At 39.5% G+C, this 23,843-nt stretch overlaps 1 long non-coding RNA gene across 1 annotated transcript in view; it reads right to left on the bottom strand.

The window, feature by feature from the left end:
- Positions 1-207: 207 nt before the first annotated feature.
- Positions 208-23,843, bottom strand: part of LOC103262785 — an 81,129-nt gene continuing 57,493 nt past the window's right edge. The window contains exons 2-3 of the long non-coding RNA XR_504456.2: positions 1,436-1,579; positions 208-345 (exon numbers count right to left, since the gene is read on the bottom strand). This is a non-coding gene — a long non-coding RNA (uncharacterized LOC103262785). The remainder of the gene's footprint in view (positions 346-1,435; positions 1,580-23,843) is intronic.

Here is a 23,843-nt window from a genome sequence, read left to right as displayed (position 1 = left end):
TGTTAGGGTGGCTTTTTCTGAGAATGGCTATTGGACAGAAGAGAAAGGTGAGGAGGAAAAGAGTCCCAAGCACAACCTGCCAAATATGCCCCAGTCATAAATCAAAGACCATGTTCAACACTGGCTGTGAGGAGAAATGACTGGGCACCTGTCACCCACACCCTGTGGCACTGCTACAAGCATCTGCAAAACCCGTAGCAGACTTACCAGACACAAGCTGCTGTCCAGGCAACCCCACGGGAACCATGCCCAGGTTATTCATGGCTGTGGCCCAAGCGGTGGGATCTGTCACGGACATGTTGAGCTGGGTTGTGTCTACTGCTATACTCCCCAAACCATCGGCTGCTGTAGAGAAAGAGAAACCATGACTGAGAGTCAATAGACAAGGGTGTTTGTTTGAAAGGAAATCACATTTCTCAAAATATGAGGCTTCATTTAGCACATTCCCAAACGACAAAAAAATAGAGCACTATAATCTACAGCCATGTTTTCTCTAGACATAAACATAAAGCGTTTCCAAATACTTTCTGTGAGGAAACTTAATGACAGGTCGTTTCTATTATACAAACAATGCCATTAAGGAGGTACCCCTGGAAAAAATTGAAGAATCACTTCCTTCTCCCAGTGAAACATTGGTTAAGTTACAGGGTTGAGAGACAGCAGTAATATTCTCTTGGTAAAACAAGTCAATGGGCTTAGTAGACTAAGAAGACACAAATTCATCTGTTTCCAAGTGTAATTCTTAAGCAGGCACACCTTCTAAATATCTAATATACAAACAGTTGTCAAGTAGTAAAATGGGTTCTGACTGAATTCATTAAATGTTTCTGTGTAATATATTCCCTCCTCTACAAAGTTTCACATTAGGTGCAACACAGGTGTCTACCTAAAGTGACTTTTCCAAAGTATTTCTAAACAGATAAACAAATAAAAATTAAAACCAAATTGCACAGAGCTAAAAGCAAACAAAAAAAAGCACAACATGTCAAAGTTGATATCCTGCTCTTTGATTTTCATTAGTTCTATGGCCTGATTTCTTTTTTTTTTTTTTTGGGTTGGAATCTCACTCTGTCGCCCAGACTGGAGTGCAGTGGCTGCTCCAGGCCACCGCAGCCTCGACCTGCTGGGCTCCGGCGATCCTTCCGCCTCAGCCTTCTGAGTAACTGGAACTACAGGCGCGCGCTACCACACCCGGCTAATTTTTTGATTTATTGTAGAGATGAGGTCTTGCTGCCCAGGTGGGTCTTGAACCCGCAGGCTCAAGCAATCCACTCACCTCAGCCTCCCAAAGGTGCGGGATTACAGGCTGAGCCACCGAGCCCTGGCGGCCTGATTTCTTTAAGGGCCCAGGTTCATTGCATATTTTCCATTGTGAGGTGAGCTTTACCACTAAGAACTCAAAAGGCCTTATTTATATCCGTCACTAGCATTTTACCTGCAGCCATCATCTGAGGAAGCTCCTGGGGGTGCTGGGTGATGTTCTCAACTCCACCTGCATCTACCATTGAATTCTGAAGGTCCTGGGGGGCAGGAACACTTGGATGACTGTGTGCAGGGTCCCCTCGGAGATCATCGGACTCTGCAAAAGGGGAAAGGATTGTGGTGAGAAACCATAATAGTTAACTGAGAGTGAGCTTCAGGGAACAAACTGCTGTTTATTCAGAAACAAAAACAAGCAAACAACCGTTTCCAGTCTTGGGCACAGAAGCAAAGTTGCTTCCTGTTCCTCAGTGGCTGTCTTGGGGCTCAGTTTCGGAGTCTTGTGAGATGTGAGGGTCAACTTGTCGATTCCCCTGGAGCCTGGGCTGGCTGAATAAACAATGCACTTCGTGAGCACGTCAGATGCCTCGCCTGCTCTTGAAGAGCTTCACAAATGGGGGCTTATCAGTCACTACACAGCCTTTTCTGCACATCACACATCAATGGAGAGGGCAGACTCAGGGCTAAATAAGATTTTTTTGTTGTTGAGTTAAAAAAATTAATTGATGCTGTTATTTTGGAAAATGGTCATTTGTGAAATGTATTCAGAGAGGGGGAAAAAGGCTGGGATGAGAAAGAAAAAAGCAGGAACCATGAGGCAGAAAAGGAGGGTACCTGGATTACAATAGTCCAGGAAGGCAAAAGGGAAGAATAGCACGCTGTCCACAAAGGAAGGTCTAGAGGCTATTAGGCAGAAAACAAAAAGCGTTTGTTGTTTCAGCTCTATGGCAAGATAAAATGTAACTGGCCACAATTTGTTTTGTCTGAATTTTCCTTAGAATTGCACAGCTCCTACATATGTATCTTAATAGACTTTTAAGACACTTTTCTAACAATTGGGAGTAATAATAAAACAGTAAATTTACAAAGTACCCTCTAGATCACACTACATATTTATAAAAAGGTATGCCTTCTCTCTATCTTTATAAATGCAAAAACACAGAGCATTCATACCTTCATTGTTTAAGTGTACTTGTACCAGCTTGAAACTAAGATAACTGACCTGACAAATTTGATCTTAAGTAAATTTAATACAACAACCGAGTCTTAAAAACTTATTTTTATTTTGGTATAAACTTAGAAACTTTTCAAAACCATGTTTCTATTAATGATAATTTTAGAAACAGATGTTATGGTTTGTTTATCAGCGTTCCTAATGTAAAGTTTGAAGCTTTTATGGTATGTTCTTTTATTTCTTTAATTCCTAAGTGTAAGAATTTGTAGTCCCTTGAGTACTATACTGTCAAAAATAATTTCTTGTTAGTTAAGCAGAAGTTTAAGTCAAATGGAAGTTTGGGCTTCAATATCTCAATGACAGGTGGATAATGAGTGAGTGGCTTCTATGGTCTCAACAAATTTCTAGTCCTCTCTTACTAGAGGGGTATGTGAGAGAGTGGGGGATGTTTTTTCAGCTGTCTATCAGGAAGATGAAACATCTTCATCATTCAGTCAGTTGATGATTTCAACTTTGGGAGCAAACTGTACTCAGAATAAATATTTTATACCTTCCCATTAAACTCAACTACCCAAATGAATTCAGGACTTGCATATATATTGTGCTTCAGTTATCTTAGGCAATGGGTGCCATCACACAGCATTTCTCACCAGATAAAATCAATGAAATGCTTAAGGAATATGTAGTTAACCTAAATGTCTGCCCTGTAGCTGTCCATTCACCAACAGTATCTCCATGATGAAACCTCAAAGCACTTTTGTCTTTCCACTTCCAACCATTTCATAACACCTAGGTAGAGACTCGCTAGATTGTGTTCATTCTTTTGCTCAAGTGGCCCTGTAGTAGAGCTGTTTCAGATCGTCCCAAGGTCACTAGTTGTCTTACTTATCTCCTTAAATGAAGTTTAGTTGGCTGGCTTCCTTCTAGCTCAGATTCTCCCCAAATGGGCATTAATCACATGCTTTTTCTGTCTGTGAGCCTGCAGTTCTAGAACATCCCTTTGCCTTGTGGGCTTTGTGACTTGTGCCTGACCCACCATGTTTCACCTTGACTTTTTGCTACAGTATTTTAGGGATGACATGAGCTTTTCTTGGCTCCATAACTGTCTGCTCCAATTGTGGTTTTTACCTTAGTGATTATAGTACGATAAAGGAGTACCAAGTGTCCTGGAGGCCCACAGAGCCTACCGAGCACTTTTCATGTCCATCTTAACAAACCGCTACTGTTTCACTGGAAAAAAAGCATTGCTCTGTTGGCAAGATGTGGTATGTAAACCTAGATTTATCCCCCAATTGACCTCTGTGATATTCAATTTATTCCATCTCTTCAGTCTCCCAGTCCAATGGTTTCAATGACATACAATCTCAATGTGGCTACCATGTCTGGGATGGAGACTCTATAGCAAGCTCTGTCATGTTTTAGGAATTTCCAGTAGTCTCAAGGCTGCCATAACATTCTTTATAAAATTTAAATTGATTTGATCACTCACCTTGGAAGAAAGGTGATACTTTAATTAATACACCCTTTTAATTTATGATAGTTGCAAGAACTATTTTGTAGTCTGTTAGCATCTACTGTTCTTATTGAATACCTGCCTCTTTAAATGATTCAAAACCATAATGCCTAATTTATCATTCAAATCAATTTCTCTCCCTTAGTTTTGTTATTTCTAAACTATAGAAAAGATTAATATTCTTAATGATGTTTATTTATACACAGAGATGTGGGGAGTTAAAAATTATAGCTAATAAGGTACTTCAAATATAGTAGGTGATAATTATTATTATTTTATTTGGAAGTGTAGTGTTTCCATTAAGGTACCCTGGGATCTTTGTGTTCTGGTGGATAATTATGTCATTAATTCTAAAACAGTGAGTAACAATTGATATTTCTAAAAGTAAGTATTGCCCTAGTTTTCTGTGCTACACCTAAATTGTAGCAGAATATTTCATTTCCCACAGTTTCTCTATAAAATAATATAATGTAGCCTAAAAGACGTATGAAGATTCTCTCTCTAGGTTTTCTTCTGCCTATACAACTACAAAAGCTTTCAAGAAATTCATGACCAATTATGAAATTAGTAGTTCCTATTTATAGCTTTTAGTGAAGTATGATCACTACAAATAATCTGATATACAAAATGCCAAGGATGAAACTGCAGCTTTGTCTATGGCTTAATAGATATCTAACCTGTTTTTGTTATGTTATATTCAAGTACAAAATCTCATACCCAATTTCCTAACTGTTCAGCAAGATACATTTTTACTCAGTATTTCACTGGGCTATGTTAATGGAACAAATAGTTTTTAAAACATGGAAGTATTATTTGTCCTAAAAAAGGGCACAGGCTATTCCCACTATTAATAATACAAACTCTACTAACCCTTTCCAAGTTTTGCAGGTATCAAGGACAATACATTATGAATAATAAAACTCACCTGGATTCCTATTAAAAGGGAGTAGCGATCAACTAGGTATTAAAATTCTTTTTATTAAAAAAAAAAGAAAGATTTGGTTGATCTAGATTCTTAGGTTCATACCTACTTCAATGGCAAAAATGATTATGATGAGAGAGTCAGATTTATTAATGTCTTATAAAGAGTTGATACCAAAGGAAAGTTATTTCATATGGTATCTACAACTTTCTTATTTTATAAGCACTCTTATTAGCATTGTTATGGTTTATATTTATAGTAAAAAAAAATGCATTTTCATCCAAAGTTCACTACCTCTTCCAGCACTATGAAAATACCTAACTTTAGTCTTCATGTAATCAGTAACATACTCCCTTGAGGTTATAAAAATGTTCCACAGTTTAAAACAATGCAGAATATTGTTAAATATATGTTGCTTATAAATTAGCTCCATGATTTTTAAAATAACTGTCTATGAATAATAAGGGAGCTATTTCTGCTTCCTATCATGGTAAACTAAGTAACTGCAGACCAATCTTCCCATTGAGAAACAACTAAAACTCTTAACATCTTTCACAAGTTTTGTAGAATTCTCACAAACTTATCTTCAAATATAAAAGAAGCCCAAAGGACATGCTCCAATTACTGCAGAGTTACTAAAGAGGCTTCTAAGGAGAACGGGTCCTGCTAACTACTGGGCATTTTCGTTATACTAATAAGGGAGATGAGTGGAATCTGCAAGTTTGGGAGCAGAGCAGTATTGCTCTGCAAAGTGTGGTAAAAGAGAACACAAAAGCCCAGTGCTGTGAGAGGGAAGAAAGAAGGGTTCTTCGCTGACCACCATGGAAAAATGAAACTACGGAAGAGATGAATGACTTGAGTAGAATTTCAGGTGTTCATTGGGAAGCATACAAAGTATCTTTCCCCTGCCCCCTTCTCAGAAATGTGAGTGAAGTCTGCTGCTCCTTAATTCCCAGATAAGAGTAAATTTTGGGATGTGGGAGGGCACTTAGAGGAGACAGCTTAAAGAGAATAGTGAAAAGGTAGCTGATAAGGAGGATTATCTAACATCCTACATGATAAAGTTTCAAGTCTGTTAAATACACAGGATGCTAATTACTTATTAATGATCAATATCCTGCTGATTAGTGGGAAATAATAGGATTAAGGTTTTGAAGAAGAGTTTAGATTTGCAGATTATGGGGAATTTCTGATGAGATGGCTGTGAAGTAGAAATGTATCAAATAAAGCTAAAATGCTTTTTCTCAGTGATGGAGAGAGAAGTTACCTCTTGGAAACATATGGGCAGAGGATGGAACTGGGTGAAGATCAGTTCAGATAGGAGTAAATTCTATAGTACTTAGTATCAAATTCATAAAATCAAAAGGCCTTCTTTAATGTCTAATCTGTTACTCATATAAAGATGCTCCTCAATTTATGATGATGCTATGTTTCAATAAATCCATTAAGTCAAAATATAGTAGGTCAGAAATATATCTAATGCTGGCAATATAGCAGACAGTCCCCAACTTGCAATGGTTTGACTTTAATTTTTTGACTTCATGATGATGTGAGAGCAATACACATTCCGTAGAAACCATAAGCCCATCCTTGACTTGGATCTCTCTATGACTCATGTTTTGACACCAAGAAAAATACTATTTAGCATTACATACATAAGTGTAGAGAAATAACAGAAGCAAAATTGTTTTTCTCAAGAAGATTTTGCCTTAGAAAAAAAAATATGCCTTTATTTCTAATGCCCCAATGAAGTTACATCCCCAAATCCTAAACCAAACCATCCCAAGTCAGGGAACATCTGTACTGATGAAATCACCGAACTCTTTCCTAACATGTCACAATTTTATATATATCACATTAAGTTGCACCTGACGAGAAATGCCATTCTTATTCTAAGTATTTTTTTTCAGTTTTCTATGAATGCAAAAAGTAAAAGGAAATATGTACTCCCGCCTCCATGCTCCCATAGCACTCTGTACCATGATTAAGGACACTAGTCATCTGTATATACCCTGCCGGTAGAAAGCAAAGTACCTGAAATGCAATGGTGATGTTTTATATATTTTTTAGTATTTTAGTGCATTTTAAATATTTTTTCTTGAGTTGGAGTCTCACTCTGTTGCCCAGACTGGAGCGCAGTGGCCGCTCTTGGCCACCGCAGCCTTGACCTACTGGGCTCCGGCGATCCTTCCGCCTCAGCCTTCCAAGTAGCTGGAATTACAGGCGTACGCTACCACGCCCAGCTAATTTTTTGATTTATTGTAGAGATGAGGTCTTGCCAAGTTGCCCAGGCAGGTCTCGAACCCGTGGGCTCAGGCAATCCACTCACCTCAGCCTCCCAAGGCGCGGGATTACAGGCTGAGCCACCGAGCCTGGCTTAAATATTTTTTCCAATAAATTCACACATAGAAAAAAAAAAAAAGGAAGGAAAGAAAAACGAAGAAAAAAAGGAACAAAGGAAACTAAACTTCAGTTCCAGGGTTCAGTCCCAAAGCTTGAATGTTTGAAAGCTAAAGAACATAAGAGAAGGGAGGGGAAGGTTTCTTGAGAACTAGAACACAGATGAATTTAAGGTGATAAAGAAAGATAATTTTTAAAAATCTGTCAGATCTTTCAAGATAGAATTTTGGTGCACTTAACAAGTCACCTCTAAAATTTAAGATTCTACACATCCCTGGCAACCAACGAAGGGTCATCAGCAGGTTACAGTGATGTTCTCCTTTTGTGAGACTTCTTGCAGCTGCTCTTTGAATGAACTGAAATCTATAAATAACTGCATCTCCAGACCCATTAAGCAGTATGTTGGTATAACAAAGGCACATATGTACAGTCTAAAGAAGTGAAATCGTTGAAAGAAAGGAAAAGTTTCAATTTGGTATGCACTGCAGAGGATAAAAAGTAGATCTGGCCATTTCTCAAACACAAAATTCCACTATGGGTCTGTGATTACATCCTTCATTCTTCTACTTTGTCTAGCAGCCAATTTTAAGCCACAAATCATCTTCATCCCATCTTAGGGAGGAATTGGTTACTGAATGGATAAGGTTTTACCTATGACATTTCTGTCTTCAAAGAACCCTGGGGGTTGGGGGGTGGAGATAGATAGATATGACCTGAAGGTCTCGCTTTGAAATCATGCAATCAAATAAAATGACCAAATCTGCCAAAGAGACAACTCAGCCAGCATGAGTAGGATAGTACTTAAGGACAATTATCTTTTGACACCAAGAAAAACACTATTCAGTATTATGTACATAAGTGTAGAGAAATGACAGAAGTAAAATTATTTTTCTCAAGAAAACTTTGCATTAGAAAAAAAAAATTCGCTTTATATTCCAAATTGAACAAATAACAAAACAGAAATCTTGAGACTTTAAGGATAAAATACCTCTCTTTCCATTAAAAACAGAAAAGAACACAGGCCTGGGCACTACTGTGATAATATATACATATAGGGTTTGGTGTACTGTTGGTGTTTTAGACACCCACTGGGAGTCCTGGAATACATCCTCTGTGGATAAGGGGAGACTACTGAACATAATTTTAAACTCTCTGTATAGACAGGTTCAAAAATATAGGATCCTCCACATTTAGACTATTTCAGATTTTCTGAAAAGGGCAATATTAACACTTGAAGACTGTTTACAAAATATGTACTGGCTCAACTGAATCCTTTCATTAATGGACATCAATCAACCATATATACAATCTGTTGTCATACGTTATTATTTTCAACCTTCCAAAAGACATCTACTACAGAAACAGTTACTACTGCTTCACTCTGCTGGTGAGTGAATTATTAAAGAAAGCAGTATCATCAGTAAACATAATCCTGGATCTACTAAAACTAGAAAAGTCTCACTTTAAGCAAAGCTCTTCTAAGCCCCTGGGATTCAGGACAAACACCCCCAGGTTCACAGAGCATCAAGTTTACCTGTGAGTTCATCAGCTCCCAACTTCTCCCAGATACAGATGCCTCCCAAATGTTTCTGACAAGGCAACTGGCCAGCTTTAGTTGGTGATGGGTGTGGCAGCTCACTGTGTCAAAAGGTCTTAACAGTTCACAATTCTCCCTCCTTCTGAGCCCTTATCTGCAGAATAAGAGACCTGAATCTGAGTTCTGTCCTCAAATCCTACTTCTACAGTGATGTGTGGCCTTGGGGAAAATGACTCTTCTATCCCCAAAATAGGGATATTGAGGCTTAAGTACTATCTAAGTCACAGACAAATCAGGTAATTCTTACTGCTCCTTGAGTGACAATTTCTTTCTGTTTGCACTCTGTTTTCTTCACATTTTAGAAGTTCTAAAGAGTAGACAAAGTAAACAAAATATCATGTCTAAGTTCCCTGAAATGACAAAGCAAGGGACTGCCGAGAAAGAAAGAGAGAGTCTAGAGGAAAGAGTGTTTCTGAGAAAGGGGGTAACAACTCTGAGACAAGACTTCAGGAAGATTCCAGGGTTTAAAGACCCAGCATCAAGAGAGCCTAAGCTCTATAAACTGTGGACACAGCCACAGTCAAAGGTCAATTCTAAATGCATGCACAGTATAGAATGTCAATACTAATCACGTATTGGTCTTTTAAGTCATTTCTATAAACATTATTATCTTCTTAAGTGAAGAAAACAGACAATATATAATGCTATAATTTGTATTACTTTGTGCCCAGTTTTTCATTATGTACTCATTTACACCTTGACCTTGCCATGGAAAACATATTAAGCTACAAAGTGGAACATTTTAATTGCAGTGAGTAAATAACTGACCCTTAAATGGCTGCAAATTCAGGTAAATTAGTTATCTATTTTCCAAAAAGCCTGGGTTAAAGCCCTTAAATCTATGGAAATCTACCTGCAATAAAACCCAGACCAGACCAACACCAGCCTGAGCCAGTAGCTCATCCTGTTTAACATTTCTTCTAGAAGGGTCACACAGGACATGTTAGTTACTGTTTAAACTAAGGTGCTCTTAATGATGCCATTGCAGCATCATGAATAAAGCATTAGCCCTGCAGTCATGATCGCCCCAGGACACAGAGACTTAGCAAGACACTCCCACCTCCAATGTGTTGCCCTGGGCCAGAGACTTTGCTTTTTCTGTCTCAAAAGGACCACCTAGTGCCCTTGCTCACACTGCCTAATCTGTGAGCAAGAACAGTGAAATCTCAGGTGCCCTGCAGTGGCCTCACATGGGGTGCAGTTATATCTGGAGACCTAGGTTTGGCGGGGTAGCCAAGGAAGAGCCACTAGGGCCCTGGAGCCTGATGTAAATACACATACAACAGGATACCAACTGGAAAGCTCTAGTCTGGTGGTGAGCATTCTGAGGAAATGGGCCAAGCCTTTGGTACTACTGGTTGCATTTTGTAAGATTCAGATGAAGGTGCTCAGGAGAGAGAAAGGCCTGCCTGCCCAAAGGTATTCAGATTCCTGAGGCCAAAGGCAGACTCTGGGCACAGAATGGTGGTTCCAGCCTTCAGGGACATACATGACTCAGAAGCTGAGATCATTGTCCTGGTTCTTTCTTGGTAAAAGTCTTTATGTCTTGGCTGTTTTTGGAGGTCAGGAATCATCAGAAGCAAGGATTGACTCACACAGTGATCTCAGCGAGGCCCTCATAACCCAAAAAACCTCCATGGAGGCTTCTGCCCTCCCCCAAAAGAGGTAAGGGAATGAATGCTGATGGAAAGGCTCCAGCACTGGCTGGAGGTCACCCCAAAGCACTGCTTCTGCAGAACTATCTTGGTCACAGACCTGCATAAAAAGTTGTAAACCACACTGTCCTTCACATCCTCTCCCCCTCATTAACACTCACTCTCCTTGTCAATAAAAGGAGATATTGGTCTCTTAAGAATGCCAGATAAAAATCCTTCCTTACCAGGGGATGGCACTTGGAGGCCAAGCTCCTCAAATAGATCAAAGGACCCATCTACCTCTGGGAAGATAGCTTTTTTTTTTTTGGCTAAACTATGGCTGCATTATCAATTAGGCACTAGAAGCAGAGAGGTCTACAAAAATGCTGGAGACCAGAAAACATTGTGACAATGTACAATGAAAATTGTGCGGTCGGCCGGGCATGATGGCTCAAGCCTATAATCCTAGTACTTTGGGAGGCCCAGGTGAGAGGATTTCCTAGGCCCATGGGTTCGAGATCGGCCTGGGCAGCTTGGCAAGACCTCATCTCTACAATAAATAAATAAAAATTAGCCGAGCATGGTAGTGCGCACCTGTAGTTCCAGCTACTTGGAAGGCTGAGGCGGAAGGATCAATCGCCTGAGCTTGGCAGGTCAACACTGGGGTGGCCCTGAGCGTACCACTGTACTCCAGCCTGGGCAATGGAGTATGATTCCAACTCAAAAAAAAAAAAAGAAAAGAAAAATGTGCTGTGTAAAACTAATAATTAATTAAATATCTATACATTTTATATTATGACAAAACGAATTATCTCACTTAATATTCAGATAAAAGTCATTATGGTTGAAAATCATTTGTAAGTGGGCTTTCTTTCTCATATTGCAGACATTCCTGAGTCTGCACTATTATGGAGAAATCAGAGCTGGTTTTAAATGAAAAAAATAACTTGTAGGAAAATAATTACCAAAGCACAATGATAAAATCCTGTCCAAAATTCCTATCGACAAAATGACACCGCACATCAGATGTGAATGCATTCTATATGTTCAGTGTGATTGCAGGGGGGTGAAGCTGCCCAAAGTAAAGCCATCACAGCCTGCAAAGGTTTTAAACAGCTGTGTTCTGAGGTTCACTCTGTCGCCTTCCTGCCTCCTATGTGCGAGATAAACAAAGCTCTATTCTCCTCAAATTCAGCACACACAGTTCAGGATCAAATGCCGTATACAGTTATTTATTCACAAATTACTTAAATAATTGGGGGAGGCAGAGGGAGGAGTGAGCAAAAACTGACCTTAAAAAACACAGATATGAGAGATGAACATCTGGCCTGTGGGTCCTGAATTCAATTTCATGTTAGCCTAGAGTCATCGTATTTATGGTTTTATTATTTATGAAAAAGAAATTATGCTGAATGTGCTTTGTGGGAATTGCAGTATATTGCTACTGCTACCATGCTTTATTATTTAAGCTAGATGGCTTAAACCCAATCTAAACAAATATTTTAAAAGAATTCCCACTAGCCTTATTACATTTTTTCCTTTCTAGTCTTAATGAAAAAGATCTTCTGCTCTTTAAGTCTCTGATATCCTTATTTTTTGAGCAATTCTAAATGTTATGGTTTATTATGCGATAATGTTTATTGTGAAATAATGGCTTAAGAAAATAACCAGCAACTACTGGTGGTTAAACAGTGCAGTGTGTGAACTGAGGGCATTTGAGAACCATAGTGGCTGTCAACTTCAAATATTCACCAGGCCTTGACTATTACAGCAATTAGGATAATAATTTTATTATTTGCACACTGAAGTAGACATGTGTTCATGTACTTATCCAACTTATCAACTTGACAGTCTCAGCCACACAAAGAGTTTTAGTAATCAGGTAAAAATAAGGTAGACCTAACAGTGAGACACACAATAAGCCTTGAGTTGCTCAGAGGGAAAATGCCAGTAACAGAAACATGCTGGGAAACAGCCTGATACGGCAAGGTTGTTGAGCCTGGGTCTGAGGTTCCTATGGTATTCAGGAGCCTGTACTTTGCTGTGCTTTTACATGGCCCTTACCCCAGTCAGCCTTCTCAAGTACTCTACCTCAGTCATAGAAGCAGGCAAGTGAAGGAATCTGAGCAGATCAACAAAAATCACTGCTGGAAAACAATTCAAGACCCATACTTTATTTGAGAAGCATACTGGTATTAAAGTCAGAGTTGTAATTGCTTGTTTAGAAAAAAAGAGAAAGAGGGAACAAACATAGAGGGTGTCTACCTAGGGTTGATCTGTAGCCCAAATTGGACTTGATGTTTTCCAAATACCTATGAGGGTAAGTCTGTGGTAGCTGAGAGCTTGGTACAAAGAAGGTATAAATAACTTCATCATCAACGACCGCTCAGACCTGTCCTCCCTGTGTGGGCAACTTCTATTTGTAGTCTCTAATTCGCCACAACCTCACAATTGCACTGCCTGCTAAGTACTAGTGAGTGATGAGGATAGCAAGATGGAAAGGCTGGCCAGGGCCATGTGAGGGAAAGGTTGGGAGGTAAGATCAAGTTACTCTTACTTTTCCTTACCTCACTTCCTTCCTGCCAGAACTTTTTTTCTGTTCTACTTCCCGTTCTTGAACCCAATACAGTCTCTTTAACACAAGCGATCACATTATACTTCTCCTTTCTACCTGCTCCTGGGAACAAGAGCTACAGAAACCAGGAAGGGACGGTACTGTGGCCCTGGGTAAAGCCATGAGCTAAATACTCTAGAAAACCCAACTTCTCATTCCTATTCCAGGATTTCAATGACATTTTGGAGGCGCTGGGAGCATGAAGGTTACTTATTGTGGAATACTCTTGAATCCAAGTCCCAGAGAGTGCTTTTTAGAATCACCGCCATTGTAATAGCTACTTCTTCAAATCCAGTAAAGACAAATGGAAACCCTGAGAGCTGATCTGTAGAAGTTGCTCTCTCAGACTCTTCTATAAATGTGCAAAGCAGTTTGGCAGCACAATTTGCATAACAGAGGAGAGCTCCTGTCACAAGTACCCGGTGGGCCAATTTCCTGCACTTCTCCAGTGGATGCTTTCAATCCTCATCTCACAAGTCATTGGAGAGGCTAATGTATAAAGCCTTTTGGAGGAGCTGAAAGGATGAAACTTTACTGGCAAAAACTGTCAGATATTTTGATAGTTAAAATCCAGATTCCTTTGGATAGACCCTCATAAAGAAATACTTTTGACTACAACAGCAGTAAAAACACTACTAAGGACAGTTTCATGAGAACAACTTCACAGCAACTATTCCCCCTTGAAAAGTACATATTCTGGCCTTCCTCTTTTTTTTCTACCAGTATTTTGGTTTGATTCATTGGTACATATGAGAGTAGACTAATAAAGTATTAGTCTGAGCCTGAAAGGTTTGGCAGAAGCATCACTATTTTGGTCTGCAAACTCCTGTGATCCAGTAGATCACAAGGAAAAAAAGACTTGTAGGATAATCCGAAACTCAGAGCAATGGCCAGTGATGGCTGGCTTCTTCTGGATATAGAATCTGCTGTTAGAGCACATGCTTGGGCACTAAGGAGATGAGCAGGCCATGCTAGGAAGGGCAGCAAATTAAAGAGAAAATGTGAGTTAACACTGAAAACATAATGAAGAATAAAATGGAGGTTATAGTTGTGTTCTTCTAATCAGTCATATTGAGCTGCAATTGTTTCTGATTTTGCAAGCTCCTTGTTGAGCTAAATTGCAAAGGTAAGTTTATATGAAGAAAAAAGATGACTTCTGAAATGCATTAAATGTAACACAATTGCTGTGCATTTATATATAAAAATCCAGAAAAGTATATCTCCTCCATGCCATGTGATCACAATTTTGTTACACACAGTTACCTATTATTTTATGCTATTTACTAATTTTCTTGTATTTGAATGCTCTTGACACAAATCAGTGAACACATAAAGCATAAGCAACAGGGACTCCATATGAAGCCTAACCAGACTATTTACCTGTGTAACATTGCTTGTCTTGTCCTTTGTAGCAATCAACATACACAAAACATTCATTTTGCATGTTACTAAGATCTGGCTAATGTGGGTGAAGAGTCATTTGAACCAGGAGAGAGAAGCTAAGTCCTGCAGTTGATTCTTAATGGCATCTCTTTACCTAAACAAAACAAACAACTGACCACCTACTAGTAAATAACACATTTAAAGTTTGCTAAGGGGAAGAAGTCAATGGTAATAACAAGAGGAAGAGGTTAAGGGAAGGCCATTTGCCCATCCACTGACTCACACAGACTAAGGCAAAATTCAGAAACTGCAACGTATTTGATCAGAAGGTCTTTGGGTTTACATTCATAATTTCTTCCTTTCCTCATATTTTTTACTGTTGTTCTTCAGAGAACACCTTTCTAGATATGCATATTTGAAAGTGTTGATCAGAATTGGCAATGAGAATACAGCCAGGGAAATAATGGAGACTCATACTTATGTGACAAATTCACAAACCCTATGAATTTTTAATGAAGAAACACTGTCTACAATTAGATTTGAAATGAGGTTTTCTTAGTGAGTGCTCTCATAGTAAGTGGAGTGTGAGTAGATTTTACTTTACGTTCAGTAAATGATACCAAGTGCATAAAACACTACAATTTAACAGAAAATAAAAGCAAATTGTTGGTTTTTCTTAGCTCTTTTTCATCCCCTACATTTACAAAAGTATAGCAGTTTTTTAAATTGTATTTCATTTTATTTAAATGCCACATATATGCCAAGGCACTCAATGGTACAGAAAGTCATTTTTAATCATGACTTAAAGCTGTCCTTTCACATTATATGGAGAAGCTTTTATTGGCTTAATTTGTTTTAAACTGTAAAAACAACTTCTAAATGTAGCCCTTTGGGGAGAAAGATATTAGGCTTCCCCATATGCAAACTAAACCACCTCAAATGAATGTAAAAAAAATTTAATAGTGTAGAAAATGAGAAAATGGAGTGGAGTTGATGGCTACTTCATTCACATTTTGAGACTAAAGCTGAACTCTTGTCTTCTTAGAGCTTAAGTTTCCAGCATCTCAGAAATACACAAAGAGCTTCCCACCCTTCTAGGAAGGTCTTGGGTTCTTCATCAGAGTTTGGCACCTGGCCATCTCAGCAACTTCATTTCCTGGAGCTTCTGCTTCCCTTGAGCTTCCACAACACAGGTCTTGTTGTTCTTTCTTGAGCCTGCTAGGTATGATCTTCTCTCAGAGCCTGCATTTGTGATTCCTCCAGATACCTGCAAAACCACCCTGTCCCCTCCGCCCCGCCCCATCTGGGCCTTTCTCTGCTGAAATGTCATCCCTGACCTCTACCTAAAATAACAGCAGTTGGCTGGCTCGGTGGCTCAGCCTGTAATCCCGCGCTTTGGGAGGCTGAGGTGAGTGAATTGCCTGAGCCCGCCGGTTCGAGACCCACCTGGGCAACTTGGCGGAACCTCATCTCTACAATAAATCAAAAAAAATTAGCTGGGCATGGTGGCGCATGCCTGTAGTTCCAGCTACTTCTTGGAAGGCTGAGGTGGAAGGATCGCCAGAGGCCAGTAGGTTGAGGCTGCAGTGGCCAGGAGTGTGCCACTGCCCTCCAGCCCGGGTGACAGAGTGAGACTCCAACTCAAAAAAAAAATAAATAAATAAAGAATAAAATAAAATAAAATAATAGCAGTTTGGGTTACCCTCTATCTTTCTACCAGTCTTATTTTTCTCCATAGGATTTCTCAACATCTGAGGTCACATTATATAGTTATTTCTTTGATAAGTTAGTCTTCCATGAGGGCAGACTTATCTTTGACATTTTTAAGTGTTTTTCCTACTAAATCACCAACAGTCAAAGCAATGGCTAATACTCAGTAGACATACACCTCTCCCTTCCACACATATCCCTCAATGAATAAATATTATGAGTGAGCATGTGGTGTGTACATATGTGTGTGCGTAATACACACACTGAATTTTTTAAAATCTGTTATTTTAAAGATGTGGGGTATAACTCAGGATCAGGTATATAAATGTTCATTATGCAGGTACCCTTGTTGATGAGGTGTGTGCACCCGTCCCTGACAGCTTCCCACTAGTGTCAATCCTGCATACCCCCCACCCCGCAGTTTTCCACTGTTGCCAATCCCTTTTTTATAGTATTATGATAATTGTTCAAAGTGCACTTATGAGCAAGTAGATGTGGTACTCAGTTGCTTGTTTCTGTGATAGACACTCAGTATTATAGACTCTGAGTTCATCTAAGATGCTGCAGAGTTCATAAGTTTGTCCTTTGTGGCTGCGTAATATTCCATTGTGTATATGTACAACAAAAACTACAAAACACTGCTCAAAGAAATCAAAGATGACACAAACAAATGGAAAAATATTCTGTGCTCATGGTTGGAAGAATCAACATTGTTAAGATGTCCATCCTACCCAAGGCAATCTATAGATTTAATGCAATACCCATTAAATTACCAGCATCATTCTTCTTAGATCTGGAAATGGCAATACAGAAATTCACATGGAAACAAAAACGACCACAAATAGCCAAAACAATCCTCAGCAAAAGGAACAATGCAGGAGATATCATACTTCCAGACTTTAAACTTTATTATAAGGCTACAATAATCAAAACAGCCTGATATTGGTACAAGAACAGGCATGTAGACCAATGGAACAGGATAGAGAGGTTTTGCCCGGAAGCAAAACCTGAATTTCTCAACCAACTCGTATTCGACAAAGTTGCCAATAACAACCACTGGGGAGAGGAGAACCTATTCAGTAATTAGCCGGGAAAACTGGCTGACCACATGCAGAAGATTAAAACAAGACCCCTACCTATCACCATACACAAAAATCAAGTCTAAATGGATCAAAGACCTAAGCGTAAAACCCAAACTATGAGAACCTTAGAAAATGCAGGAGACAGGCAACCCCTTCGGGTACCCTCCCACTGTGGGAGCTTTTCTGTCCTCTCAATAAATCCTGCTTTCTCACTTAAAAAAAAAAAAAAGAAAAGAAAAGAAAATATAGAGAATTTTGTTTGAGTCATCCAACAAATTTGTGTGCTTCAATTTTAAAATTTAGGTTTTAGCCGGGCTCAGTGGTTCAGCCTGTAATCCTGCGCTTTGGGAGGCCAAGGTGAGAGAATTGCCTGGGCCCTCGGGTTCGAGACCCGCCTGGGCAACTTGGCGAGACCTTATCTCTACAATAAATCAAAAAAAATTAGCCGGGTGTGGTAGCACGCACCTGTAGTTCCAGCTACTTGGAAGGCTGAGGCAGAAGGATTGCTGGAGCCAGCAGGTCGAGGCTGCGGTGGCCGGGAGCGGCCACTGCACTCCAGTCTGGGCGACAGAGTGAGACTCCAACTCAAAAAAAATAAAATAAATAAAATAAAATAAAATGTAGGTTTTATTATTATTTTGGTATGGTAAAGCCAACAGATCAGAAGATAATAGCCATAGGAAAAAAACAGTCTGTTACTCATACTTCCCAAGAGGGGAAGCCTGTCTTACCACACCACAGGGAACCATAAAGGGAAGCATCTGGGACAGCTAGAAGGGCAATGAAGTGAGAGAGTCTTTATTGTGGTTTCTGCAAGAAAGAATGGGCAATGCAAACAGAGTAAACAGAATTACGATTGGCTAGTCTGAATAATTTAAGCGAGCTATGGGAAACAAGGGCTGTCTCCAGTACCTCATACTTGGCCCTGGAGTGATTAGGACCCAGGAATTAGTGGCTCAGCACCTAAGAGCCAGTAAAGGCTGCTGTTGAGGGTCTGGGCTTTGGAATGATTGGTTTGCATTTGAATATTGTGCTCCCTCCCCTGGCAAGTTGTTTCTCTTTAGGATTGGCTGCCCTGGGAGGAGTGGTTTTCCAGTGTCAACAAGAACCCAGATGTCTGAGCATCAGGAATACAGGCAATTAAAAGGCATGATTAATTCAGTGTACTATCTTATCTCTTATGGCATGGGTACTTGGGTTTTGATCAGGAATTGGTTGTCAGTTCCAATTTCCATAAGGGTGGGAACCCGAAGGGGTTGCCCACAAAACTCACTATATTTTCAGTGAAAATGAAGTATAATCATCATCAGAAGTTATGGATTTCCTGGACTCAAAAGAAATAACATGATTTTGACATTTTAAAGATCTGTATGTAGTTTAGTCTCAGCCTCCATCTCAGCAGAAAGACTAATTTATGAATTGTTTTTGTGGTTATTATTGTTGTCTTCTGCTTTGGCCTTCAAGGATTTTTTTTTTTTGGGGGGCTTCTCTCTTGATTTGGACACAGTTTACTCAAGGGAATAGTCCTGCCTGATTCTTTTTGTCCGATAAAAATAATTAACGCTATATACCGAACACCAATAAATGACCAATAAAACACATACACACATGGTCAACTTTGGATGATGAATGCGCATGAAGGCTGATCTGTTGTAACAAATGTTCCACTCTGGTGGGGGATGTTGATAACGGGGAAAACCAGATATGTCTGGGGACATGCAGTATGTCTTAGTCTGTTTAATGCTGTACTACCAGAATACTCAAACTTAGGTATATATATATATATATATATATTTTTTTTTTTTTTTTTGAGTTGGAGTCTCACTCTATTGCCCAGACTGGAGTGCAGTGGCTGCTTCCAGTCACTGCAGCCTCGACCTGCTGGGCTCCGGTGAACCTTCTGCCTCAGCCTTCCAAGTAGCTGGAATTACAGGCATGCGCTACCACACCCGGCTGATTTTTTGATTTATTGTAGAGATGAGGTCTCGCTGCCCCGGCGGGTCTCGAACCCACGGGCTCAGGCAATCCACTCACCTCAGCCTCCCAAAGGCATGGGATTACAGGTTGAGTCACTGAGCCCGGCTGTAATTTATATTTTTAAAAATAGGTTTATTTAGCTCACAGTTCTGCAGGCTGTACAACAAGCATGAGGCGAGCACCTGCTCAGCTGCTGGTGAGGGCTTTTCATGTTGTTTCAAAACGGCTCTAAAAACAATAAAGTCTTAAAACAAACCCCAAATACCAATTTATTGATTCTCTTTAAATAGAAGACAACAGTAAATCCTGTCCATAATTTCCCAGATTATAGCTAGCTCTAAAAGTAATTAGGATGTATTTCTATGACCTGATGTATTCTGAGTTTCTTCAACACAATTGTTCTATTTCTATTCCAAAAAATATAGTTCATGTTATTCCATGGCTCACTGGTGAAATGCCTCAATGTTCTCTGCTGGAACACATATTAGGCAGGGCTCAGCCAGGGCCTGTGAAGGCATGGTGAGCACGGAAACTGATCCTGGGAAGCTGACCTTTGATATACTTTCACAGTAAGCACAGAGGAATGTGCGGGGTGGTTACCCATTACTTGCACCTGGTAAGGACAAAGGCCTAAAGTTGGAGTCTTTGGCACCCTAGGGATGAGTCAACCAGATATAAAGACATTGGCAGGAATGGCCAGGGAAACTTCTAGAATGAACTGAAGGCAGCCTCAATACAGTCAGTTGCTTGGCAGTAGAGCCCTCACTGGGATTTGATAGTCTAGGCAGCTGTCTTCAGGCAGTCAGATTCACACTTCCTTCGCTAACCTTTCAGAGCTCTTGCTAACACATAGTCTCTAATAGAAGCACCAGACCCTACTCAAGGTATTAGCAACAGTAAGAGAATAATTTTTTTTAGGAGACTTTTGAGAGGTCTTAAAACTGAGCCGGGCTCGGTGGCTCAGCCTGTAATCCTGCGCCTTTGGGAGGCTGAGGTGAGTGGATTGCCTGAGCCCGCAGGTTCAAGACCTGCCTGGGCAATTTGGCAAGACCTCATCTCTACAATAAATCAAAAATTAGCTGGGCGTGGTAGCACACGCCTGTAGTTCCAGCTACTTGGAAGGCTGAGGCAGAAGGATCGCTGGAGCCCAGCAGGTCGAGGCTGCGGTGGCCGGGAGCGGCCACTGCACTCCAGTCTGGGCGACGGAGTGAGACTCCAACTCAAAAAAACCAAAAACAAAAAACTGTGCTCATGTGCTTTGAAAACATACCTTTCAAATAAATGTAAGGATTGAGACATCAAAGAAGCCAGTCTGCTTCCTCTAGTCCTTCCACTTTCCTTGTGCCTGAGGTGCACATTGCCTCCTACACCAGCGCTCACGGCTAGTTAGTCCCCGGGTGTAACTGCTCTTCTCTTCCCTGCACGTCCCTCTTCCTAGGCTCACGTTAAGGCCCACCTCCTCCAAGGCACTGTATAAGATCAATTCTTTACGACTGCTTGCTCCCCTGAACTCCAGAGTTCCCCAAGGGTGGTATGTCAAGGGATTTAACATGAGACCCAAAACCATTATTTTTAATTTTTAATAGTTATATTTGCTTTGAGTCATGTGAAATTGATGTTTCTGTGGATTTTTAAATTGTCAAATATTGGCAGTTGCAATATATGTCAACCTATTATGTGTCATAAAAAATGTATGAAAAGAAAACCATAGAATTTCACTGATATTGCTTAGGATGAAGCTAAAATGGATACTTTATTGAGTCAGGTAATAAGTAATAGATAAGTAAATAAATGTTCTGATGGTACAAATACGGCAAAAATTGTTAAGCTTGTATCCACCATCAAACTGCAAAACAACTGCATTTTGACAAAGGTTCTATATATCTCTGGAACGTGTCCCATTTTTTGTTGCTATTTTCTTTGTTTATCTACATATTTGTGTTTTCTCTTCAATTAGTTTCCCAGTCATTTGGAGACAAGGAACGTTTTGAAATTTCCCACCTTTTAGCATAACAACCTGCACACCATTGACATACTCATGATAGGGATTTGTCTGGTCACTTGTCATGGTGACATCTTGCAAGAAAACATCATTTGTTTTCCTTCGTAGTCATTCTAAAACTGAAAACTGATGGACCATGCAAGGGAGTACGCTGTTCCGGCCAGGAAGCCTATGGCTTAGAGCAACTTAAAACACAGGACTCCTATGCAGTACTGCATACTGGGGATTCACCTCACCACTGGGAAGTGTTAAGAAGTCATGTGGTCTGTGGGACAGAACATGGCCAACCATTTGGACTCACTCTATTTAGCCAACATAATATGCACAGACTCCTCCACTCTCCCACCCCAAATGACAATGCTACCAACAGGTGAGAAAGAAGAGTGGAGAGCCAGCATCTCCTAGAATATCCTGTTGGCACCTGTTCTCTCTGCCCAGTTGCTGATCATGACATACCCAGCTTCAGGTTCTGTTTAACATTGTCCTTGATAAAATGGTGCCTGGGTCTTTTGAAATGGATAGGGATAATTATGTCTCATAGACTTCAAAAAATAGACCAGTAGTACTCACACAGCCTATGTATTTCATTTCTGTTTTAAAAGCACAAAATACTTGCACGCTGTTGGTATTTTGAAAACTTTGGTCACATAGGCCTTTTTTATATGGTGGTTCAGAAACAAAATTCTGATTACTAATCAGTATTCATTTTCATTCACAGAAAAATGTGTCTCCATATTACCTAGGAGGTCAGTCACTGGATGTTGAAACAAATAATATTAAAGAAAAACATTTACTGAAGAAGTGTGTGGCTGAGGGAGAGGAAAGATGTTATTTGTATCTGGGGTATCAGGGAAGCACTATGAGCGGGAGGATATGGGCTGAGTCTCAAAGGATAAAAATAATTAAAAAAAAACCAAAACTTCAGTGGGAGGACTGAGAGGAAAAGTAGCAGGCAGCTCAGGCAGGAAATGGCGAACTCAAAATGTGTGAAATCAGGAGCGTTGGAGGCTGCGGAGAGGACAGAGCTGCTCTCTCTTTACTGTTTTACATTTAAGTGAAGTTATTCACATTATACTGGTCTCTGTGTATATATAATGACAATGGCAGTTTTATTCTCTAAAAAGTTGCTTTGAGAAAAATGTCAAGGGATTTAAATTCATGCTTCCTAAATACAATGTTTTCCTACATAAAGATGCTGGTTTATCAACTAGAAAACTAAAGTAAGCTTCTTTATAAAAGATAGACTAAAAAGATTAGGAAAGTCTTAACAATATAAACATGCATTTACTTGCCAATTCATGAAATACTGAAACTAGGGTTTACTGCTCAAAGCATAAAAGAGACCATTTCAGTAGAAAGAAAACAAAGCACATTTTTACAGCACAGAAAGTAATCTCAGAATTCATTAGCCAAGAGACCAAAACAATACACAAAATATTATATATCTTAAGTGAGTTTTAAGTAAAGTCATAGAAAGCACAATGTTTTAATTAAACCGGGTAGGAATGACAGGAGTTGGTTCACAACCTTTGATGACAGAGAACTATAGAATAGCCTTGATTCTGACTAGCTGCAAAAAAAGTCAATAGCAACACGAAGATGACAGGACTCTTAGAAGAAAGTTACTATACAGCTAGGAGTTCTTAATAAGGAGGATAGAGAATATTAATTCTAATTAAATACACATTATTGAGTTATGAAAAACATTTAAAAGGTTAGAGAAATGATAAATATAATATGAATACATAGGCAACAGTTCTAATAAATTTAAGAGCGATTTAGCAAAATGGAATTTTGATTCTACAACTGAATAGTCATAACCCTAGTGAAATAAAAAGAAAAGAGTACCACTGTAGAAGTCATTATGTCTTTACAGAAACTTCTCTGATAAATTCTGGCTCTAAAAAGACAAGTAATAAATGAAAACAAGGATGCAAAAGTAAAGACAATTGCAAATGTGTGGGAACAATTCTTAGAAGCATGCTGAAGAGGCCTAAATGCAGAAATGGGATTAAACATTTTGAAACAAGTACCATACACAGAACATATTTAAAAATATCTGAAGAAGAGGAACAAGGAATACCAACAACACTTTTGGGAAAGAACATTAATAATAAACAGCAAGGAAGACAGAATTACTCAACTCCCATTTATGAATCTTCCCCTGCAAACAAAATGATTCATAAATTGAGAAGGGTAGAATAATTAATGAAATTTCAGACTGAGGTGGAGATGGGAGTGGTGGTGGCGGGGGGTACATTAGAGTTAGCATCAGATATTCTCAGAACAAGCCAGCGTAAGGCCCAATCCAGGAACCAAGGTGATATGACACTAGGTTAAATGCTTCTCACTTTCCTCTCTTGAAAGTCTGAGCTTGTAGCAAGGTCAGCAGGATTCAATCATTAGACCTGAGAACTTGGTGCAGCTACGGAAATTGCCAATAATGACTACTGAAATTTCAAAGAGTTCTTGCCTATTTTAAAATGACAAGTTACTAGCTTTGTGACCCAGGGAAAAAGACAAAGGATGAGAATGATCTTCACATATTAGAAGTAAAGGAACTGTATAAGATTAA

This window comes from Carlito syrichta, unplaced genomic scaffold (assembly GCF_000164805.1).
Source record: "Carlito syrichta isolate Samal-C Ts95f unplaced genomic scaffold, Tarsius_syrichta-2.0.1 Scaffold304604, whole genome shotgun sequence".
NCBI classification, from domain to species: Eukaryota; Metazoa; Chordata; class Mammalia; order Primates; family Tarsiidae; genus Carlito; species Carlito syrichta.
The sequence above is the reverse complement of the archived record's forward strand: the minus strand, read 5'-3'. Positions and strand labels throughout refer to the sequence as shown.